The sequence below is a fragment of the Ptychodera flava genome, unplaced genomic scaffold (assembly GCF_041260155.1).
Source record: "Ptychodera flava strain L36383 unplaced genomic scaffold, AS_Pfla_20210202 Scaffold_36__1_contigs__length_1797346_pilon, whole genome shotgun sequence".
NCBI lineage: Eukaryota > Metazoa > Hemichordata > Enteropneusta > Ptychoderidae > Ptychodera > Ptychodera flava.
In genome coordinates, this window is record NW_027248358.1 from 808057 (window position 1) to 830900 (window position 22844).

General features: G+C 37.9%; 1 protein-coding gene and 1 long non-coding RNA gene across 2 annotated transcripts in view; both read right to left on the reverse strand.

Moving 5' to 3' along the window:
* Positions 1–22844, reverse strand: part of LOC139127769 (26S proteasome non-ATPase regulatory subunit 10-like) — a 534262-nt gene that overhangs the window by 7006 nt on the left and 504412 nt on the right. The gene's annotated exons all lie outside the window — the stretch shown is intronic.
* LOC139127771 (uncharacterized) lies at positions 1673–10906 on the reverse strand. The gene is made up of 3 exons (XR_011551118.1): positions 10524–10906; positions 5234–5353; positions 1673–2857 (listed from the first exon to the last, which is right to left on the reverse strand). It is a non-coding gene; the product is annotated as an uncharacterized lncRNA (long non-coding RNA).

Here is a 22844-nt window from a genome sequence, read left to right on the forward strand (position 1 = left end):
ATTGGCTGGCAAGAAGGCATTTAATCTTTGGATGCACGTGATTGGTCGAAAGCGCCAGTTTGCGCATTATGATGTTCTTGCCTCGTGAATGGCTTTCAATGCCATTTTCGTGTTTTGGACTGGTCAAGATGGACCTTGTCAATTTGTCTGATCTGATGACCGTAGAGACTTCCTAGAGTTCCAAAGATGGCCATGTAAAAGCAACCAAAGTGGATTTGACACGCGCGAACTGCCCTGTAAGAGCAGCCGCTACTACGGAGTGCATCAAATCCATGATGTGAAGTTCAACCCATAAAAAAGTACTTGGCCATGATACAACCGAGAGGACCGTACTGTCGAAGACCCTTTCCAAGGATAATCAAGTTCTCCTTCCAGGTAGTAGACGTCATTACACAAAGCAAATATGCGAGATGGCTTTGAAAGAAGGCCACCATACACTGGACATTCTAGCAAGGTAATTTATTATTTTACTAAGATTTCATACATAAAAAGAATTCTGTTAAGTTTTAAAATTAAATTCAGTGATTATATATTTTGTTGTGTGTTGCAATATCACAGAATTTCTTTTGACTATTACATGGACGTAATTAAAGGCTGTACTTGTTTCCATGATATTTGTGAGATATATTTTTGTGTTTGATAATTCCAGGTGAATGCGGCAACATCTCTTTACAATTAGGGATTCGATGAGCAGCTTATCAAAGAACAAACAGGTCACAGATCAGAAGACGGTGTACGCGTCTCAAATGTATGTCTACCGCACTACAAAAGCATGTATCGAATACATTACTACCATCTCCATCTAGTGTTAAATCAGAGGAAGCTGAAAGTAAACCAGTTTCTCAAGTTGCCACAAAACAACATAACAAAACAGGCAGAATTGACTGGACCTATTGTTCTCATGCGAATTAGTAATCTGTCATACTTTTTTTCATATTTAAATGAATAATCATTACACTGTTCTTGATATGATAATAGTTTTTTTTTTTCATTAAAGTGTGGTGATTACTTATTTACCTATGAATAAAACTATGATTGATTACTAGTTTGCATAAGAACAATAGATGACAGTCGTGATTTCATGGATAAATAGTTGGCAAGAACAATAGGTCACATTACCTGGAATGGTATAACAGTTTAAATATTCTGGACGTTACTTTTTTGTTTTGTAACTAACTGTGTAGGACCCTTGTTTCTTATAACATTTATGCATCTTAGTACTTGACCACAAATGTAGTCAAAGGTACCACAAGATGAAAATCTAGATTTATGCGCAGCATAAAGGTGACATAAAGTTGACATAAAGTTGATCTTTAATCATCTTTATGCAGCATAAAGATGGAACTTTATGCACCTTTATGCTTGTGCATAAAAGGGTTTAATGGTTGACTAAATTAATCACCTTTATGCAGGACATTACAGATGCATAAAGATTCACATTTATGCATCAACCTGATTTGTATTTATACATCTTTATGCACAACATAAAGAAACATATTCAATCTTCTGTAATTTGGATCTTGTAGGTCCAAATATGAACCTGATTGTTCTGTTTTTGCACCTATTGTACTGTAGTTCTGCACTCATTAACTACATTAATATCATTGTTGTATTAACTACTTTGCACATTTAACCCAGCTAACATACACACATATCTACCAAAGCAAGATCATAGAAGAGGTATCGGTTTTAATTGTTTATTTAAATAGTTAAATAGGAAATCACATGGGATAAAAAATACAGAATGAATTCCTCAAAACTTCCTCAAAAATACAAGCAACATACTTCATGTGAAAAACAAAAAATACACTTATTGTTTTCTTCTTAGATGCAATATTGAAGTGTCAACCAAGTATCTGAGAACTGATTTAACTTGACTCACTTTACACAGCAATTATGGCTTTAGTTATAACAAATAAATAATAAATCCATTGTTCTCTAAGATTTAAAATAAAATTGGATGTACCGGGTGTTTGGATGTCTAAGTAGAAAAGAGACTCCACATTTAGCTATGTTTTGTGTTGCATTGCTAGTATCTATTACAGATCACACATGATAATGAGTTCTGCCATATCATTGAAAATTGCCATACAAATATTTTGATTACAACCTAGACTCGAGCTAAGATTCAAGCACATTGCATGTACATAAAGCTACAGTGTTGCCAAAAATAATTGTAGTTGTAAGTTGGTGTACTTAATCTGTAAAATTTGTTTGCAAAGATGCACCTCATTTTTAACACATTATTCATGAAATATCAAATATGGCCACTGAAGAGACTAAGACAGAATTATTGGTCTTATAACTCAGCCAGTAATCCGTCGAGTACAGTCCACATATTCACACATGTACAGCTTTGGGTATTCAGCTTAATCACTGATTATAACTCAGTTGGTGTAATAACATATGAAAGTGTTCCCAGTGGACTTTCATGAGTACAGCCTCTGTCTGGTAAACAAAATTCAAAAGTTGAGTGGTCTTTGTTCGAAACTAAAAATACATCACTAAGCCTTTGGCAGAATCAAGAAAATGTATAAAATATGCTTATACATTAAACATTGTCCTGTATTGAGTTGTCAATGCTGCTGGAATTGTCATGTGTCTGTCAGGCTCTGATCTGATTGATACCAGGCCCTAAATGCAAGGTAGCCTCAATATGCATTTCCTTTGATGCATGTGTTTTTCCATATGCAGTTTCACTTCTTTCTCTATCCCATGGCAAGAGTCTCCGAATAAAGGCACCACCCTTGCAACTTCTGTCATGTTCGCTATCCTCAGAAGAAACACACACAACTATCAAAATGTCTTCAGCTTGATGTTAGTCCTTGGATAGCCCAGATTGTATGTATTTCAGTTCCTGAAAATAATGATACACAGAATAAATCATCAGGACTGTACATCATCAATTTTGTTTGTTTTTGTTTAAATCCGTGTATTTATAGACATTTGATAATTCATTTTAAAGTACTTCACTAGACAAGAATGGTTAAAAGTTGATATGTATGCAAGAAATTTGATTTCTGAATTTCACTGAAATGTTGATTCACTATACATTGGAGTCTATGAGAAAACTATGAATAATTTTTTTTCAATGCTTCACAAACACAATTAGACTGAAAGATTCCGTTGCATGCGAGCGTTCCGGTGCACTGCGACCTACCTGGTAAAGGGTCGCAGGTCGCAGTGCGCCGGAGCGCCCGCACACGACGGAATCTTTTAGTCTTAAACACAATCGGTGCTTTCTGAGGTGTTTGACAATTGATACAAATGTATTTGATTAAATTACGGTGTTTGAAGGTTCAGATGTGGACAACAGTTTTGATATTTGAATTTCAACTAAACCTATTTCACTTTTCATGGTACTAGTGGTCTACAGGTCACTTAAATATTTTCCCTGACAAAAGTTGCTATATCTCTAATACGTAAGTAATAGAAATTGTTCATTGCCCTCCATGAGCTCGATTTACAATACGACAAGCCTCAGAGTTTCAACAGCAAGGTGTTCATTTGACAGATAATTATACTTTTGTTTAGATTTACAGTTAAATGACTACCAAGACTGAAATCATGCGAATCATTTTATCTCCCAGAATATTTTTGAATACTAAAACTTCTTTTAACAGGACAACTACTTAAGAAAATTGACTGACCCTGTGCTGTTTGAAAAATACATGACCTCCCCTTTGCAATTTTCAAATTTAAGGTGAACCGCATCCCCCTTCAAATTGTGCTGGCTTACCCCCGGCTGTAATAACTGAATGCTCCCTTATTGAATAAACTGGTCATCTATGTACTGTTGTACATCAAACTGACATGTTTATGCCTAAATATACAAATATGAAGACCGAAATGTTTTTTCACTGATTCATTGCCTATGTTATTGACTAAATATTCCTATTTTTGTTAAGAGAGACTATAAAATCATTGTACCTCCCAGACACATAGAGTATTGTCGTGCTTCCAATAATAATTTTGCAAAACATGTCATCAATTATGCGCTTTAGCGAATGGTCAATTATGCGCTTTAGCAAATGGACCAAGTCTTTGTACTTTGGCCGAGAACTAATACAGTAGGATCTATAGGTTAGAATATTACATCTGTCAAATTAGGATGGAATATTGAAGATAGAAATATTTTGTATCATGCAGCTTGACCTACAGAGCCTTGTAACATATACATATATTGAACTAAAAAGAGGGCATGTTATGCTTGGGAATCATCCAAATCAAAGATTGAAGTGACTGTGTATGTATGTCAGAAATAGTATGGATTAAAAGTTAATCTTTCGGTACTTGATCTAGAAGTCATCACTGATGACATACATGGAGTCCCCGCTGGATTATGTCATTTGAATTACGGTGATTGAATAACAATAACATACTTGATAGATTCATTACAGGGGAGAGCGGTGAATTTGTTAAATGTTTGGACATCACATGCTAGTGATCTGTTGGGGGTCATGTTTGTGTATTTGGGACAGTACAATTACGCAAAAATACATATTATGCTACAATTTTTGAAAAAAAGCAATGGTTTTCTTGCAAACTGTATGTTGTTCGGAAAATAGTTTCGTTCAATTTAGTAAAAGCTAAAATATGGTTTTTGAGCATGTCATGTAATCTGGAACATGTTATCAGAACAGAAGCTTGTTTCATCTTTCATTACACAATTTGCAACAGACTCTGCAACCTCAGTTTGTCTTGTGATATTGTTTCAAAGTTTTGTTTCCCAGACAAGGTTCATAAATTACACTTCATGGATTCATTCAAAAGTATTTTGGCCAGTGTCGGGAGACAGTGTTAAAAAGAACATTTCCTTGGTTTGACTATGCAATTATTGTATGTCATGTACATTTGTGTTTTGGAACTCATGGAAGAGCCCCTGAAATTGTTTCAACACTATGCTCCTCTATAATAATTTCCAGGGTTTACATATTTCATTGTGATTTCAAAATTTGACATGGGCTAAGCTGCATCACTATCTATTACATTTGTATCTTCAAAAGAAGATTATAAAGGCAGATTTTGTCGCTTATGGCTGTTAGGTGCCCTGCAAATATAACCAAACATCAAAGTTCAGCTAAGTAAAATTGTCGTACATGTGTCATGATGGTTCTGCTTAACCATTGTTCATGTACTATAATTCACCAACACTGGTGCTTTGGTTAACTTGCCCTTCAAAGTTCATTACTTTAGACTAAAAACTTATCAGTGCAGACTTTGTAGTACATACCTCTCATATTGTTCCCTTTTGTTGGCATGCCTTTTTGTGTGACTGTCATTCCTTTGGGCACTACACTTTCCCTATTTGTTCAAGGCCTAATAAATACATGTACATGTACCTCCAGGGGACCTGCAACTTGCAGAAATATAAAAAAGAGTTAAAAATCCTACTGAGAAAAATCAAATTGTCTCAAACACAGATGATGAATCACATTTCAAGTCACGATAATGACGATGAATAACCATATTAATCTGACAGTCCATCGACACATATTTGAATCAGAAATATATCAAGCATTTTCATGGCCTGAAAAGGCTCAACATAATTGGATTCACACTGCACTATGCATTCCTGCAGTATCTCAGAGCTTGTAGACTGTCAGACCATTGATGAAAAATTGACTCTTTTTACATCGATGGTCATATAAATATCCAAAATGTGCATGTTGAAAATAACACCACATTTCTATTTCAGCATAAATAGAAATAATTTAGAAAGTTAAAAATGAATTGAAATGATGCGAAATAAAATGACATATCATGTTTAGGTAAGATTAGAATTAATGTCATGTTCACTTAAAGCCCCGACTAGCTGTATCTTCTAGCATTGTTTTTTTTTTTTATTTTTTTTTTTTTTTTTTATTTTTTTTTTTTTTTTTTTTTTATATTCAAGCCGAAATAAGTTTGTGAGAATGCACTGATTTTGGTGATGTATACACTTATTATTAACTACCCACTGGGACTGTACATGCAACTTTGGCCAAGATAAAGATTGCGATGTGATTAAATATTTGCCCAAACATTAAATCCCACCGTGCATACGAGCAAAAACCCTGGATAATGTGCATATCTGCACTGAAATCTTCACATAAACAGCACAGAGCATTGTGCAATTCATGCTATAAGATATTGAATGGCCCTTACTTCACTGTTTGATGCACCACTCAGGGCACAACATTCTCTGAATGGTTTGGTCACACAGAGTTCACGCAAATTCATTCGCGCAGTGAAGTTGGGCTCCCCAAAGGTCATAACCTCACCTCAGTCATAGTGTGAAATGTTAAAGGGATAGCCCACCCAAATATCAACCTGCCTTTAAAAGTTGAAGTATATTATTTTTGTAACATTCATGATGAAGAGATGAGATATGAGCTAATGATTCTCCTGGAATTAATGTTTTATTAATTGATGTGTATGACGCCATTTTTGCCATATGGAAGCGCCACTTATCGGAATTCCTCAGAGAGGCTTGACCTAAGATGACGTTAAGTTTTCGTGTTTGGTTGAGGAAGTTAGGGGGTATCACTAGGTGTCTGATCTACTGTGCGTTTGTATTGAGCTACTGCCCAATGGACACACTTTGCCTTCAACCTTATAACTTTGAGTGTCCCTCATCCAACAAACAATAGTTGTGCATACACACTTTCATGTTCTCAGGGGCACTAAATTAAACTTCAAACACACTTTCATGTTCTAGGGGCACTAAATGAAATTTCAATTTATCATTTCAAAGTACAGTCATAAACTACACACTACAATTTTCCTGTTCTCACAACTCACTTTGAACTCTAATCGTGAGTTACCGGTAATTAGAAACCGCAATGGAGGTAGGAAGAGATTGCAAATCCAAGCAGCCGTTTTCTGCTGTCAATTGTGCAGTCTTGGGAAAATAATGAGAATGGTTAAAATCTGAAAGCCACAACCTCACAACTAGTCATTGGGAAAAATGTCGGGAAAAATTCTTGGAAACGGTCTTTGCATACATAAAAACACACACTGTACTTATAATTTTGAAAACTCACGTCGTGCCATCTTTACCAGCAACAATTTTTAGAGGCGGTGTTTTCACTTCAGGTTTCGAATCATGCAGAATGCCTTATTGAAATCTCGCGCACGGTTATTAGTACATCTGTAATACTTACAGGCAGGCATAATATCTAAGCTGTTTATGAGACCCCCTAGATAAGACCCCCTAGTCAATGCACCAAAACCCTAAAACTTTACATCATCATCTGGGCATTTCTCCCGGCATGCTTTGTGGAGGCTAAAAAGGTCTCCATATTGCCTGATTTTGATATTTATTTTCATGGATAACAATCACTGTTTCTATGCAAAAAGTAATGATAAATGCTTTTATGACATAAATATAAACCTGTACACAGCTGATTAAATTTTTGGTGGATATAAGGTGCTGCAAAGGAAGTTGGGTAGAAAGGACTGATGTAGAGTCAACAGTGCATTGGAGCTGTATGCATGTGGCATTGCCGATGAATGTAAATGTTGGGTATGCCCTCAAATTGAAGAGTCTACAATGTCACAGTCCATACAAACATTGAACACTGCAAGGAAAGCATCCATGCAGGTCAGTTATGCTCGTTTTGAACAGCATCATTTTCTGATTTTCAAGAGCAAAACCCTTTGGTCAGAACAAATGATCATAAATTTCCTAATACATACAAGTTACCGGTATGTTTAACCCTTTTCCTGGCAAGTCCATATTTCACCACCAGGTCAAGATGGTTAAAATTAATGAAACACAACATATTTCGTATGGTGTATTTTAACATAATACTGTACATTTGAAAGCTGTTCAAACTGTTAACTTGATTCTTTAGGACTAAAGATGCTATAACAGACCAAGCCAAGTGGGTGAAAATATGTCATGTTTTGGCTCAATACCATTTTTTACTGACTTGGCTGATGGGGAAGTGATACTGTCTGGCAGGAAAAGGGTTTTAATAAAATTCGATATATTGATTACTTTATTTAGGTCGCATATTGATAGACTATAGTATTTTCCACAGAAAATTCAAGGGTTTTACATGTATGTTGAATGACCCCCTTGGGACAGGAGTACGGGCCCACATTCATGATTGCCCCCTGTTTTGACATCCAAGATTGAATGTTCACCCTAGAGGTGAATGTTTTCAACTGTGATATTGTATGTTCTCTCTTCTTGTTAGAATTACCAATTACCAATATTTGAAAAGGGGCGATAATCAAAATGACTGTTAAAATTTGAGTTTACTGTTTAAATGTTTCTCAGAGGAATATTCCTAATGCAGTAAAAGCCAATATCCCTTCAGAGGGTAGAATTCAGAGAAAACCACGACAAAATGGGAACATATTCTGAGGTCAACAAATTTCACAAGTTACAGCTAGTGGGGCATTAACTCACATGCTATGTCATGTTACTTTGCACTATTTATAACCTTCTAAATTAATAATATTATTGTGACAGAGGAAATAAATTGACAACATGGATATAATGCCTCTATAGTAAAAAAGATAAAAAAATATCAAGGGGCTATTTTCTGTCATTGAGCCATAGAACATACATAAATTTGAGTGACAAGAGTTAGGAGACTTGTGGGATTGAATTCAAAAATCTACCAACATATTCAACTTATTGCAATTTCAAAAGAAAGTATAGCAACACTTCATAATCTTATTATTAACCTTCATGCACAGCCAGGGAACACACAGACCTGTACGCAGGGCTAACATTGAATTTGAAGGTTCATATCATACATCGGCTTCCCGTGTCTGGCAAGCATAAATGCCGTCGTAAAAAGATTGGTCAGTGTCTGTCGCTGGTCGTCGTCATTCGGTTCACGCATTGCGAGTGCATGCGATCGGGGTGTTGTCAAGTGAAACCGTATCGGGCTCAGCGGGACCCACAAAATTTCCACAATCATTGTCCCCGTCACGATCTCATCTGCGATGCTCCAAACAGTCCAAATGTGGTTGACTAAACTCGTGAGACCTTATGGATTCAACGCGAAACATGTCACATCCGTCAAGAAAAGCATTTCGCTTGATTAGGCCATGGAGGTAGTCTCTTCCTACCTCCATGGTTTGGCAATGGTGGGTATTTGAGACACGACGCGACGTACAGAACATTTTGGAACCGTCATATTACAACCAAGGCCACTGTGCTTTCCATTTCAGGAGATAACATCTACGGCGTTTTTCCTCATCATAACGCTTATGTTTAGATCTTTTGTCAGAAACATCGTTCTATTCATCACATCGAGTCGTCAATTCTCAGACGATCCCACTCACGCTGGCCCTCGTGGCACCGTCGTAAATCATCACAACATCGTTTCTCAGAGTTACACAATGCCCATCGTCGTAAACTACGTACCTCTTTACGGCAAAAGCCTTGCTTGATTTTTGCGTAGGTCTGCGGAGCGGAAATTACGCTCTGGCTCGTGAAAATGCACAATGCCTTGTTTGCGTTAGTGGAAATATTACCGTAAAATACTCATATTTACAGCGATCACTCCACAAACTATCTGCCTACAATGTTCATCTACCTCGCGAGGCCGCATAAATGATTTTGAAGTACTGCAGGGTCGATCGCCGATAAGCAATGTGATTAGGTTTTGCAATCTTTTACCTTATTTGTTGGGGTGGAGTAGTCCGCATTCAACAAAGAAATACTGTTTACGCCAAATTTTAAGCGACTTTTTTAATTGGATGATAAAACAATTTCATGTTGATCATCAAAGTGAATCCCAGAAGAACGTCACAATTGTATCTAAAATAAGTCAGTGATTGACATTTATTTTGTGTGAACGACAACACAAATTGGGCGACACGTACACAAACCGCAACTTAGGTTCGCGTTGATTGCGCCAGAAGTTGTATAAACAACTTGTCCAGCGGGCAACCAGATTTTATTTTTGACTTGCCCGAATGGAAATTTCACTTGTCCCGGGCATCAGGCGATAGGAATTGTCAAGCCCTGATCATTAATACAGACTGTGACTCACTGGTCATACAAAAATTTGGGAGGGATAATATTTTTCTTGCTAACACTTTTTGAAGGGTCATTATTTCAATGGATTTAAAATGGCACTTTTGCTGATCCCTGGAATTACCTTTGTTCTAGTATGTAAGATGACTTTGGAGGGGTGATAGCTTGTTGTTTTCCATTGAAATTGTTATCTGGTGTGTAAATTTTCTGTTGAGACAATCTGGTGCCAACACAGGCCTTTAAAAACACCAACCCAACCCCCCACCCCCGCCCTTAATTTTTGTCCGGTCCCTGACATGAATCAACAGTCATCCCGGGGTGCATACATGTACCACTAAAAGTCACATTTAGCATAAAGTGACCTTGAAATTCGATGTTCATTGAAATTATCAGGAATATCGATGATTTAAAACAAACAAACGTTAAATACTTTGCCGGATACAGACATTGCTGAACACGTTTATAAAAGAAGGAGTAGACGTATCTTAGACACAATTGGGCTGGTTAAAAATAAGACAGCAGCTATACATAAGCTTACCTGGTATAGAGCCGTCCAGCTGATGCAGGACTCAGCGACGATCGAGGGCTTGAAGTGTGTGTCGACCTGTCGCTGGTGCGGAAAAGAGGTACTCTCTTCCGTTTTGGCGAGTTTCGTCTAGCTGCTTGTCGGACCATGTCGTAACTGCATGACACGGTCGATGACACACTGGCACTAGATTCAAACGTACCGCATAGTCGTCGAGATGGTCCAGGAATTCAAGGGTAGACTCTTTAGCAGACATTCCTAAACACCGACGGGACATGTCAGTAGAAGCTAAAATATCGACAACTGAAGATTCTTGACGGCATGATCACGGGTTAGGAATGGTACGATGTACAGATGTAGCGACGCCACGCCATGCCATGCCATTATCGTAACAAATTAAACAATGGCGTCTTCTGAGTATGACTCCTTAAGTGCTCAAATATTCACAAAATGAACTTTGCCAAAGAATTTGATTATAACTATCAGTTTTTACTCAATCTTGAAGAAAATGTTATTTTTTTTGCTCTCGTTAGACAAAAATATTGCTAACAGAACCATATTTTCGTGATTCGCCAGATAAAGGTACATCATTGAACACATTGACCCCCTAGCATCAGGCTGAAGTCCAGCCTCTCTGCATGTACAAAGCAGCTTACGCATTTTTATCTTCATGAATATTCCGTGTTATATAACCAGTGCACTGAGCCGGATCTTTGGCGAGATCTTTTTCAAGATGGTAAAGATAGTGGCACCATTTTACTACTGGTATAGCCACAAACTGATGACGTCAAATCGCCGTACACAAAACACAGACGCCCCGTATTTGCGGCACTGACTATCTAATAAGGTTAAAAAATATAAATTTGCACTTTCGTCAAATCACTGTCACAATTTCCGACTGCTTAGTTTTTGTGTTGGGTGAAGCACAGGAGGGCCAGGAATTGGGGTTAGCTGACCAAATTGTTGGAACAGAGCGAGCGAAGCGAGCGGAGTTCCGACAATTTGGTCAGCTAACCCCAATTCCTGGCTCCCACTGTACTTCACCCGACACAAAATCAAGCAAATGAAGACCATCACAGACTTTTTAGGGTTAGGGTTAGTTAGTTCATGTGATCGCGGCAATAATTCCGTCTCATTCCAGGTACAATATGTCCTCTCTCACGTTTTATTCAGCAAATTTCTTATCATGTACAAACTGACCCCAACGGCAATGGCCATATTGACCCCTTTTCAATACCGCACTTGCCAAAGACGGCATCATCTTACGTAACAGAAACCAGCGTACATTGAAATGCAAATAGCAATCGATATGACGGCCCCAAAAAACTTTCTCTGCTTTCATTTGCATACTATTCCGACACACTAAAATTCACACCTGCATTGTTTCACCGTACACTATAAAAAGCCGGCATAGGCTGCACACTGTCTCTTTCTGGCTGCTTTGCTGCTATCAGAAATATTAGACGAACCTGATAGCTTTCACTATATTTTCACTATAATTTCAAAGGCATACAATATACGTAAGTCAAACAGTAATAATATTCGTCACCAGGATTTCTGTTTTATACTCAATAATGCACTCCTAGCGCTGTAATGTTTCATGCATTCCTATCTTTTTCTCTTTAGATACACCATGGCACAGCGTGCAGTTGGGAGCAATTGGTTGTTCTTTTCCGTTAACTCTTCGTGATTTATTTCTTCAAGTCACACCGGATGAACAAACCGCTGTAGAATGGTGTCAAAAGAATGGCCTTTTACACAAGAGGCGCAACTGTCAGTGCGGCAGAGATATGACGTTGCGTCGCCGGAGTGGCCGGGATACATACCATTGGTGCTGTCCCGACCGCTCTTGCGGTGCGGCTATTTCAGTCCGCACTGACAGTTGGTTTCATTTATGCCATTTACCTTTTGTCACCATTCTACAGTTGATGTATTTTTGGTGTTTTAAGTTTTCAGTTACTGATACTTCTTTTCAGTTGTCCATCTCTTCAAAATCTGTTGTGGATTGGTTTAATTTCTGTCGTGAGATTTGTTTTCTTTATCTTCGCGATCATGTCTCCGAACAGGTTGGTGGCCCCGGCTGTATTGTGGAAATTGATGAATCTAAGTTCGGAAAGTCCAAATACAGTCGGGGTCGACACCGTGATGGACACTGGGTCTTTGGAGGCATCGATCGCGATTCTTCAGCTTGCTTTCTCATTTCTGTTGACCGGCGTGATGCGAATACCTTAATTCCTTTGATTTATCGATTTGTTCGTCCAGGTTCTACTATTATTTCTGATGAATGGAGGGCTTATTCTTCGTTGTCCAGGTCTCCTCAGTTCTCTCATTTGACCGTTAATCATTCTCTTCATTTTGTGGATCCTCAAACCTTCGCCCACACCAACACCGTGGAAGGCATGTGGATGCATGCCAAGCGAAGAGTGGGGTACACATCTTCAGATTTATTTCCAACTTATCTTTATGAGTTTATGTGGCGGAAGCGTTTCGGCGATAAAGCTGACGCGTGGATGTCACTTGTTCAACATATTTCAGTTCTTTATCCTTTCAGTTAACTGCCCCTTCATCGACCCAACACTGCACTTTAAACAGCTAGCGTATTGTGCCAAAGTTTTCAGATGGTGTCAAAACTAAAACGACAAAGTCAACAGTTCAGGAGGCCACTAACGTCGATGTGATGTGTGACACTGGTAATGCACAAACCTGATGAAGAAATGACTTCATACTACTGACAATATGGACGCTACATCATATTGGTAGCGGATTTTGTTCTACTTCTGTACTTCATGCACTTCGTCAATTGGTAGAAAACCGAAGTAACAAGCCCCTGATAGTGACTGTATGGACCGTGCATTGTGACATTGACAGCCAATTTATTTTTCGCTTCAGTACTGAATTGACTTCGTCATTTGGCGGAATTTTAGAATGTAATTGTCGTAGTATGTTTCACGAATTGTTCTTCACATTTTCATCCACAATAGGAATGAAATATTGCATTTCACATATGCTAACTGATGAACATCTTTTATATAAAGTATATTATGTCAAAAATGGAACACATATCTTTTATATTGTAAAAAAAAAAGGCCGCAAACAATTCAACAATAAATATCAAACACACATGTAACAATAAATAAAGTATCTTAAAGAAGCTACAGTTTTTCAATAACTGTGTGAATACACCAAATAATATGGGAAAAAAATCACAAAATTATGTGCACAACAAAGACGAAAATAAAAAAAATCAAGACAAACAATAAAGAAACGAATACACTACCATGAATTCAATAAAAGAAAGAAAATACGTAAATGAATTTAAATGTGCATTAAATGTGAACATTATAAATTAACCAGTTCCTGTTCACCATTATCATACTAATGTTTATATTAAACATTGCATCCCCTTCCTGCAACTTGTTCTCGTGGAGTACAGGTTATAGGTAGTGCTTCACATGCTGAAAGTCCTGGGTTCGAGTCCCGGCAGTAGCATAAGGTGTTATAAAAATATACTAACTTTATAATTAATGCTTTCTCTCTCTCGCTAAACAACTGTTTCTTCCACATAGGTGTATAGATGGCTGAAGAAGACATAGACATAGATAGAGTTGAGATAGTAGTAGAATTAGAGAGAGCATAGACAGCAATAGTGAAAATTGGGACCCTTCTTTTCAATCATTTCCCCCTAAGTTTCCAAGCCCCCATTCCTAACTCTTACCCCCAAAATAATTTATCGCCCCTTTTAGAACGTAACCTTTGACCTCTTTCCATAAGTACGCACACCTTTGACGTCATCAGTTTGTGGCTATACCAGTTGTAAAATGGTGCCAAAATAGGAGCTATTTGGCCTAATTAAAACTTTGGGAAATAATCGTGTGTGAGTCATATGAAGTATAGGCCTATTGCTTGTATTTTGAGGACGGTTTTGAAGAATTCATTCGTTTTTTGTTGCATGTGATTTCCTAATAACTATTTTAAATAAACGATATCTCTTCTATGATCTTGCTTGGTAGATATGTGTTTGCGTGTGTAAAATATGTTAGACGGGTTGAACTGTGCAAAGTGGCTAGTATAACATTGATATTAACATTGATACTGCATGTGCAGATACAGCCAATCGTGCATCTTGTAACAATTTCTTTATTGTAGGCCTACATACAACATTCTTACTGTTGCAATAGCCAGATTTGGATTCATTTCAACACCAACAATGTTGCTATGTACACGCCGGCTATGCTCAAAAGTAGGATGGAGGGAATTGAGAATAATACAGCACATGAAAGAAAAATAAATTGAAAGAAAGAACTGCAGTACAATATTTCATCCTCATTTGACCGATGTCGTATCCTACCTAACCTACTGAAATTAGTTTCTGACGAACATACAAGGACGTGTATCATTCACCAAGGTGGTGCAATATATTTTGCGACTTTGCAGAAATATTGTAGTTTTGACGATGTTCTCCATGTCAGCTTACGTATATAGGAGATATACCGGTATCTTTCCGAACGATAATGTGGATACACACAGCGAGGTCAACGCAAAAAGGTGATAATCAATTGAATAAAAACGGTTTTTGGAGATCATATCTGTTTATTTCATCAATTCTGAACATGGTTTGAAATCGGTCTCATACAAAAACTACCAACCTGTACTGACGGCCTGGAAAAGCGAAATTCTAGCACTTTTTTTATGAAATCCATCATCGTATATCATCGGCACGGTCACGGTCGCAAAATTGAAGCTAGCAACAGTAGCAATGCCGGTAAACAGCCTTGACTCGCCCCGAGTCGATTTTTGATGTGGTTGAAGCACGGTCTGAAGAACGAGCACATTTTGCGAAAGATTATGATGGATTGTAAGGCTACCAAGTTGTTATAAAACGTGTCTGTCTTAGGAATTCTTTGGAAGTCATATACTGCTAAAGTTGTACAATATTCATAATAAGGGACTGGTCAGTTTATTCGGCGGGGGGGGGGGGCAGTGGATTCATGAGGGTCACCCTGTTTTTGACTATGGTGAAAGAGGGGTCACTATGTTTTTGAATGCCCAATTAGGGAGGGGAGTTCAGTGTGTTTTAAAAATTTCGACACAGGCTCATACTTGCCTAAAGTGCATCGTGCAAGCGAAAAATTTCATCAATTAGTAGCATTCATGGCGCGCCCTTTAGGCGCTTAACTTTAATAACAATAAAAAAATCATATTTTTCAGAGGCCCCTCCAAGCACGAAACTTTAATATATCAGACATATATGTCAGAGATATTCGTATGTTTAAAATGTTGTCGGCGCGCCCTTCGGGCGCCTTACTTTAAAATATCAAACATATTTTCAGCCTTACTTTAAAATATCAAACATACTTTCAGCATGCCTTTCACATATCAGACATATATCTCGGAGATATCCATATGTTAATATTTTCAGCGGGAACTCCGGGCGCTGTACTTTAATATGTCAGAAACATATAGAAATATTTTGATGTCTGTAAATTGAAAGTCTGTTTTGCAAAGTGTACCAATCATGATGAAACCTGCAGCGCATATGAAGAGCATGATAAGTTCCTAATACTGTTCTGTTTTCTCAATGAGAATTCAGCATTAGAAAGCAACATGCACTAGTATTTCACAATCAAGCGTCATACTTCTTGATCTCTGATAGGCACATTAGATCCAGTTTTATTCTAAACCTGGGAAATTTTAGCCCAGAATTTATTAACGGAACACAGTCCCTGATGTAGACTGGCCCCAGTCGCGCTTTCTCTTCAGTTGAGTTACTTGCTGACCAAGCGCCATTCACTCCACGATCCACGAAATAGCCTACCATTAGCACAACGGTTTGCCGATGTTTAGTCCTTCAATTTATTATGTTTTGATATGCCCACAGACTTTGAGAAGTCTATCCCTGATACTCTTACACTTACATACCAAATAGGCAAACCTGGCGGTCACACCGTTATATGAGATACAACGTTTGCAACTCTAAAATCTGACCAGAAAATACTTGGTACACTGGAAGCACTAGGAAAAATTAAAAAAAAAGACAATCTTAATTACCTACCAGAGCAAAATAATTTGACCTTACAGCATTGATGTATCTTTTCACATTCATGCTTACCGATGGCTGGCTGTAGCGATTTACTCATATGGAAACTAAGACTATAGTAGGTTCGCTTTGAGAGTATTTCAAATTACTTGTGCCATCAGCTACAGCAAAGTATTTACAGTATTGTCGATTCTGTGTTCAGCATTTAATTTTACTCATCATTTTAAAACATTCCTTGTTCGATTTTGAAAGGTAGTCGATTCGCCAGATAATTGCTATGCACTCGCCAGGGCACGGGCGACTTGATAGTAACTATGCGAAACCCCCACGATGCAAATGAGAAGTTGTATCATAGAGTTTTCGTCAAGGCACAGACCCTCTGCACACAAACGACGATTGAAGCATTCGTGCACCAGAGTGTTCATAACATTATGCCATACACAGTCTGCATACACTTAATGAGGGAGGACATCAGGCAACCTCTCCACATTCTGACATTGACCACGGTAATTAGGGAAGTCCCTGCCCTGACAATGCTTGTTGCACACACAAACAAATAATTCCCCTTGTCTGTGTTGCACACGTCACCCTGACTGTACTGCATATGCATTTTGACCACAGAGTGCATACCGGGGCCTTGGTTCGACCACTTAATATCGAAAAGGACACTAAATCATCTAGATAAAATGACCGATACATTCACAATTTTCAAATTTGATAATGGTCTTCCCGTCTCAGCAGTCTCCGACTTTTGCCATGGTAGTCGGCTGAGGTCGAGTAACACAGCAAACAAAGGCTGTTTCAATCACGGCTATCACGGTCATCTTTATTTCACGCAAAACTACTCAAGTTACTTTTTTGAGTGTAGACGTTCTTAAAAGTTGTAGAACGCACTAGAAGTGGAGTCTGTGCAGTCATGGATGTAAGGGTACAGGACGGCCTGATAATCCCTTTCACACCTATTATTTTATCTTTGTCGAGGCTGGCCTTTTCAGCTGTGTCATGGCTGCCATCATTATCAGGACGGCCAAGACACTCCATGGACGTATCTGTGGTACGTCCAGGGACACACACACACACACACACACACACAAACACACACACAAACTTCACTGATAATTTTCTATGCATCACAAAAATCTTCCAAATTTATGACATTCCTTTTTCATCCATAGTGCAGTAGGGCTGACAGCGATCCTGCAAATGTGATTTCGGGTGCAACTCCATGACAATGCGTTCAATCAACTTTTAAAAGAAAACAAGTTTACAAGAATTTGATGTAAATTGCAGACTTGAACAAAGTCTATTTTCAGTTAAACTTTCTAGCAACAGTGACTGAAGCAAGAAAACCGCTTTTGTTTATACATTCAAGGGGTTCCTCCTGATTGTTGTTAATGACATATGGCTATTTACACCTTGAGACAATGGAGCAATGAATCAGAGCCCTGCATGACTTGCCATTGCCTGACCTATCACTATTTTCTTCATGACATACCGGTGCAAAATGAAATGCAGGTCTCCTGGTTATGTGTCAAATAAGCAATTTTGGTCGCAGGTCATATCTTTTTTTTTCACAAAGTCGAACTCGCAAGAGGGCAGATCGTCTGTGCAGCCGACACGAACACAAACTGTCTGATACTGGCTACCAAATACTATCACAAGATAGGCAGTCATCTACTGACTCCACACATTTGTCATTTGAATGAAGATGACGAAAAGGGAAGTGTCCCATGTGTAACTGCCGTGGCGATATCGATGGCAACCTTTCTGATATGTTAATGACATATGGCCATTTACACCTTGAGACAATGGAGCAATGAATCAGAGCCGTGCATGACTTGCCATTGCCTGACCTATCACTATCTTCTTCATGACTGCAACAACATATACTGTGGTATACAAAACGCAATCTTTATTTCAGTTGAAAGATAAAGAGACAGTTGCAAAATGATAAGAATTAAAGGAGGGGGATGTGTCTTCTACAGTGCGGGGACTCCAAAGTGCAAACCCTAAGCCTTCAAGATGGTTTCCAGATTGGTAGAGTGAACGTTAGAAATGTGAGCCCAGGGAAGTAACTAGATGTTTCTCACTATACATCCAGCTATTCTGTAACACATATAGTCCTTTCCAATTTGTAGAGACTGTAAATTGTCATCCTCAGTGTTGTTTTACAATCTTTACCTCACACGTAAAATTATGCAACTTTATTGGATTGCATAAAGGTGCATAATTTTAGTGAGCCATTAAACCCTTTTATACAAGTGCATAAAGATGCATATAGGCACCACCACTGACACCATGTTTACACACCTTTATGCACTGCATAAAGGTGCGTAAAGGAGCTGACCAACTTTATGCAAATTTATGCAATTGCATAAAAAATGTTAAATTTGGCTTTTCATCCTGTGTACGGAATGCAAAGCACACTTTTTTACATAACCTCACTGAGGCGGCATGTTGTCGTGGCATGTTTTGCCGTAAGTTTAATATATAGCGTTAACACACACTTTACAGACACTAAAAACAAACACCGTCCGGGCAAGATACAGATGTGAATATGCATCGAGTTATATACGGCCTCAGATTACGTTCAATGTTATTCTTAATTTTTGATTAAAGTGTTTGGCATCATATGACTGAAAATTGATTTAGTCAATTGTGTGTTAGGGGTGAGGCTGTATAAACAAAGCAGGGTGGAGGTTCACATTCTATTGGACTGCAAACACTTTACAAGCAGTTCCTTAAAATATGATTGTCAATACTTTGCCAACTAATCACCTGCTCTTGCCTTACAATTTTAACGGCTATATACATCTACTTTGACAGGGTTTTCTATTCCGGGAGGAGATGATATCCATAATCATTTATTAGGTGGATTAATCAGGGATCGAAATACGCTATTTGTTAGCCTGACGCAGACACTAAAAACAAACACCTTCCGATTTATCGTGGTATAAGTCGTTAATGGCACCTCGTAGCTGAATTACAAATATAAGGTAGGCAATAAAAAAAATGATTTGATGCAAATTACCACCATGTTTGGGCCTTGGTAACAATGCTTTCAGCTTTTTTGTTCAATGTTTGTTTTAGAAAACATCTCTGATTAAATAGTTTTACTACTATGGACTCAAATACCCTTTATAGCCAATTAACACTTGTACTTCATTAGATTGATGCAAAGAAATGACAGAGACTGGTTTGGTCAAAATATAGTGTATGCTGCTACATGGCAACATGCATGTGTTTGTGATTTTTGAAGTTACAGTTTGAATGTTAAAGGCCCATGAGCTGCAACTATGCAAAATTTGTCCAACCTCAAGGTACCTCCAGTTTCCTCAGATATTCATTGCAATCTTCAAATTGAACGATAAAGTCATAAGCTATGCCTCAACAATATTATCTTATGGCAGAATTGGTAAGAAATTGAACAGAGTTTATTTTCATTTTAAATTCTCCGCAAAAATCTTGCCATAATGGGCAAAAAACGGAAATTATTTTATCAAAATGGAGTGAATCCTTTTCCTGTTCTTTCAGTCGGTTGCTGCAAGTTGTATTTTAAAGATTCAAATGTGTCCATGGGCCTTTTCATTTTGGGTGCGGCACCCATCTTACCGAAACCTCTCTATGCAGTCCAAATCAGTGGATAATTATACTTGAGTAAACATTGCTGAGTAAGAACGTTTCTACAAACTAGTTTAATCAAAATATAAAATCATTCAAATAATGCCAAAAGTGCAGCTCATGTGCCTTTAAGGGCTGAAATGCATTATGTTGACTGTAAAGGCATTGCCTTTGATGATCAGATAAACCTTGCTGTAGTAATTTTCAAGGCTGCAGGCATGCATGCTGTACAATTAGACCTTTGATAACAAAGATGGAGACATGTGCCTTGCAAATAATTCTCGTGTAAAAATAAGTTCCAGCGATCTACAAGAACCGCTGACAATATTGTGTGAACTTTGTGTGTCCATTAAAATTTTAGGGCTTCGATACTTTTTGACTCAGAAACCTATTGTATTCATTCTGGTTGTTTTATATTTCCCCCCAGGTTTGCCTCCCATTCCAACAACGTCGCAATATTTAATTTGGTAAAGGCGTAAAAACTCAAATACAACATTTTTTATTTTATTACAATTCTGACTGGTCAAATGACCTTGCCACCGTCTCACATTGAAAGTTTGAAATTCATCTCATTTGCAAAAAAAAATATAATTATAGAATAAAAATTAAACAAAATTCTGTACACAATCTTTGTAGACCATAAGACCAGCCTCAATGCCAAATTTCAAAGTCACAGGTAATGACAATTTTATGCGGTTAATTATTGTTCTTCTTATTTTCAATGACCCAATTGACCTGCCCTATACTTCTGCGGCTGAGCCATGACCATATCTCATTCTACTCAATATAAGAGTCCAAGAAGGCTGGTGTCTTGTGAACTATGTCAGCAGGAGGATCAAACTGCACACCTAAATTTTGGGGTTGCCGTTGAACCTCAAATCATAATTTACCCCATAAATAATGTGCATATCTAATTCTTGGCTTGCAAATAGTGCTAGAGGTGTGGTTTTTGGTTTTGGTATATAGCGAAAAGTATTGGAACAGAGATTTGTAATAGTATGTCTCGTGACTGGCTACTTCCTGTACCTCATTAATTATGTACACATCTAGTTCTTGGCTTGCAAGAGTTAGAGGTGTGCTTTTTGGTATACAGGGACAATTATGGTGATAAAGTTTATCGATAAAATGTCATGTGACTGGCCATTTCCTGTACCTTATATATCTAATTCTGGCAGTAGTTACAGGTCTGATTTTTTGCACATAGGGACGAAATAGTTTTATCTTTCTATTTAGCGTAAATAATCAATTTAGGGAGCCAAGATCTAATGTGAAAGCGATGCTTTGATCTCAGGTTTTATTTTCTCATAATCTCATGAATATTGTAATGACAGATTCCAATTTGCATTGTATTAAATTCTAAGTGTTTTCCTTCAAAGCATTCATTGATCTCTGCATGTGCACTAGCATTCAACTTGAATACAGTATTGTCAACATGCCACTTCAATACTAGTCTACATTCGTGATTTAGATTAAGTGGCTGTAAAGACCATTTAAACTCCCATCAAGCATCAAAAGTTAATTTAATTACTGCTGAGTCTTTATCATTAAACTAGGCAACACATGTTTCCTTGTTTTTATATGGATTTAATTTTCTTGCATCAACATTACTGAATTCAGTCAGATTAGTTCTGTATGAGCTGAACAGCCAAGTTATAGATGTCAGTTCCATAGTTGTCTGAAGTCCAATTGGCAGGAATTTGCTGAGATAGTGCCTGTAAACAATGCTGGCTCATGTGAAACTGTGGAGGTTCGATGATTGGTATTGAGTTGGTACTCTGCATCTTCATTGGCAATGCCCTCTACACCGTACAAACCAATTTAAGACTCTTCAATCCCTATTGGATTTTGCATCTGACCAGATATCCACATACCTAGTAGTGAAGTCTTTGTTGTCCGCATGCGATGTCGAGACCAAGCCTTTCTCAGCTTTCCAACTTCTCAATTATTCAAGGCATAAAGACATAGTGAAGAGCCGCAATATACGATGCATTTAGTGGATCGAGTATCCCTCTTTCTTCCATGAAGTGGAATTGTTGGTGATAAAGGCTCAGTACAGCCTCATATACATCTTTCCATAACCGTTCTATCCTCTGGTTATGGACACTTTTGCATGTAATTATGCTACCTCTGTTGGTTCCTCTTCTCTCAATCATGTACTCAGCTATCAGTACATTTTCCAGCCCCATATCAGATCTCACACGACTACGCTAACCAAAATTCTGTACACCAGTCTTAAAATGCCCAAGCAAGGTGGTTGCTTGATTGTTGTCACTGCAGTACCAGATGACTGGTAGTCTGCTGAACCCATCAATTCCACCAAATACTACAAAATGCCATCGTATCACGTTATGGTTTGTGTCAATATGCCGTAAATGGTTTGGTCCCTTTACATTGTATATGTGCCTTTGTAAACGGCCTTTCTTCCTGGAATTTACTCCAGCTTTATCTACCTTGCGTATCCTTTCTCAGAGCCTCTTCCTTTGAACTTTTACTCCATTTTCTTGCAACACATGTTTGATCACATTTTCAGTTTCCTGATAATATCATCTAGATCAGCATCAGAAATATCAGAGAATTTCATTTTGCTCGGTCCATGTAGTGTCACTCTGCAGTATATGGTGCTTTCTGAAATTGATAACATAGATGCCACTTAATCTACTGTAAATCCTTCATCT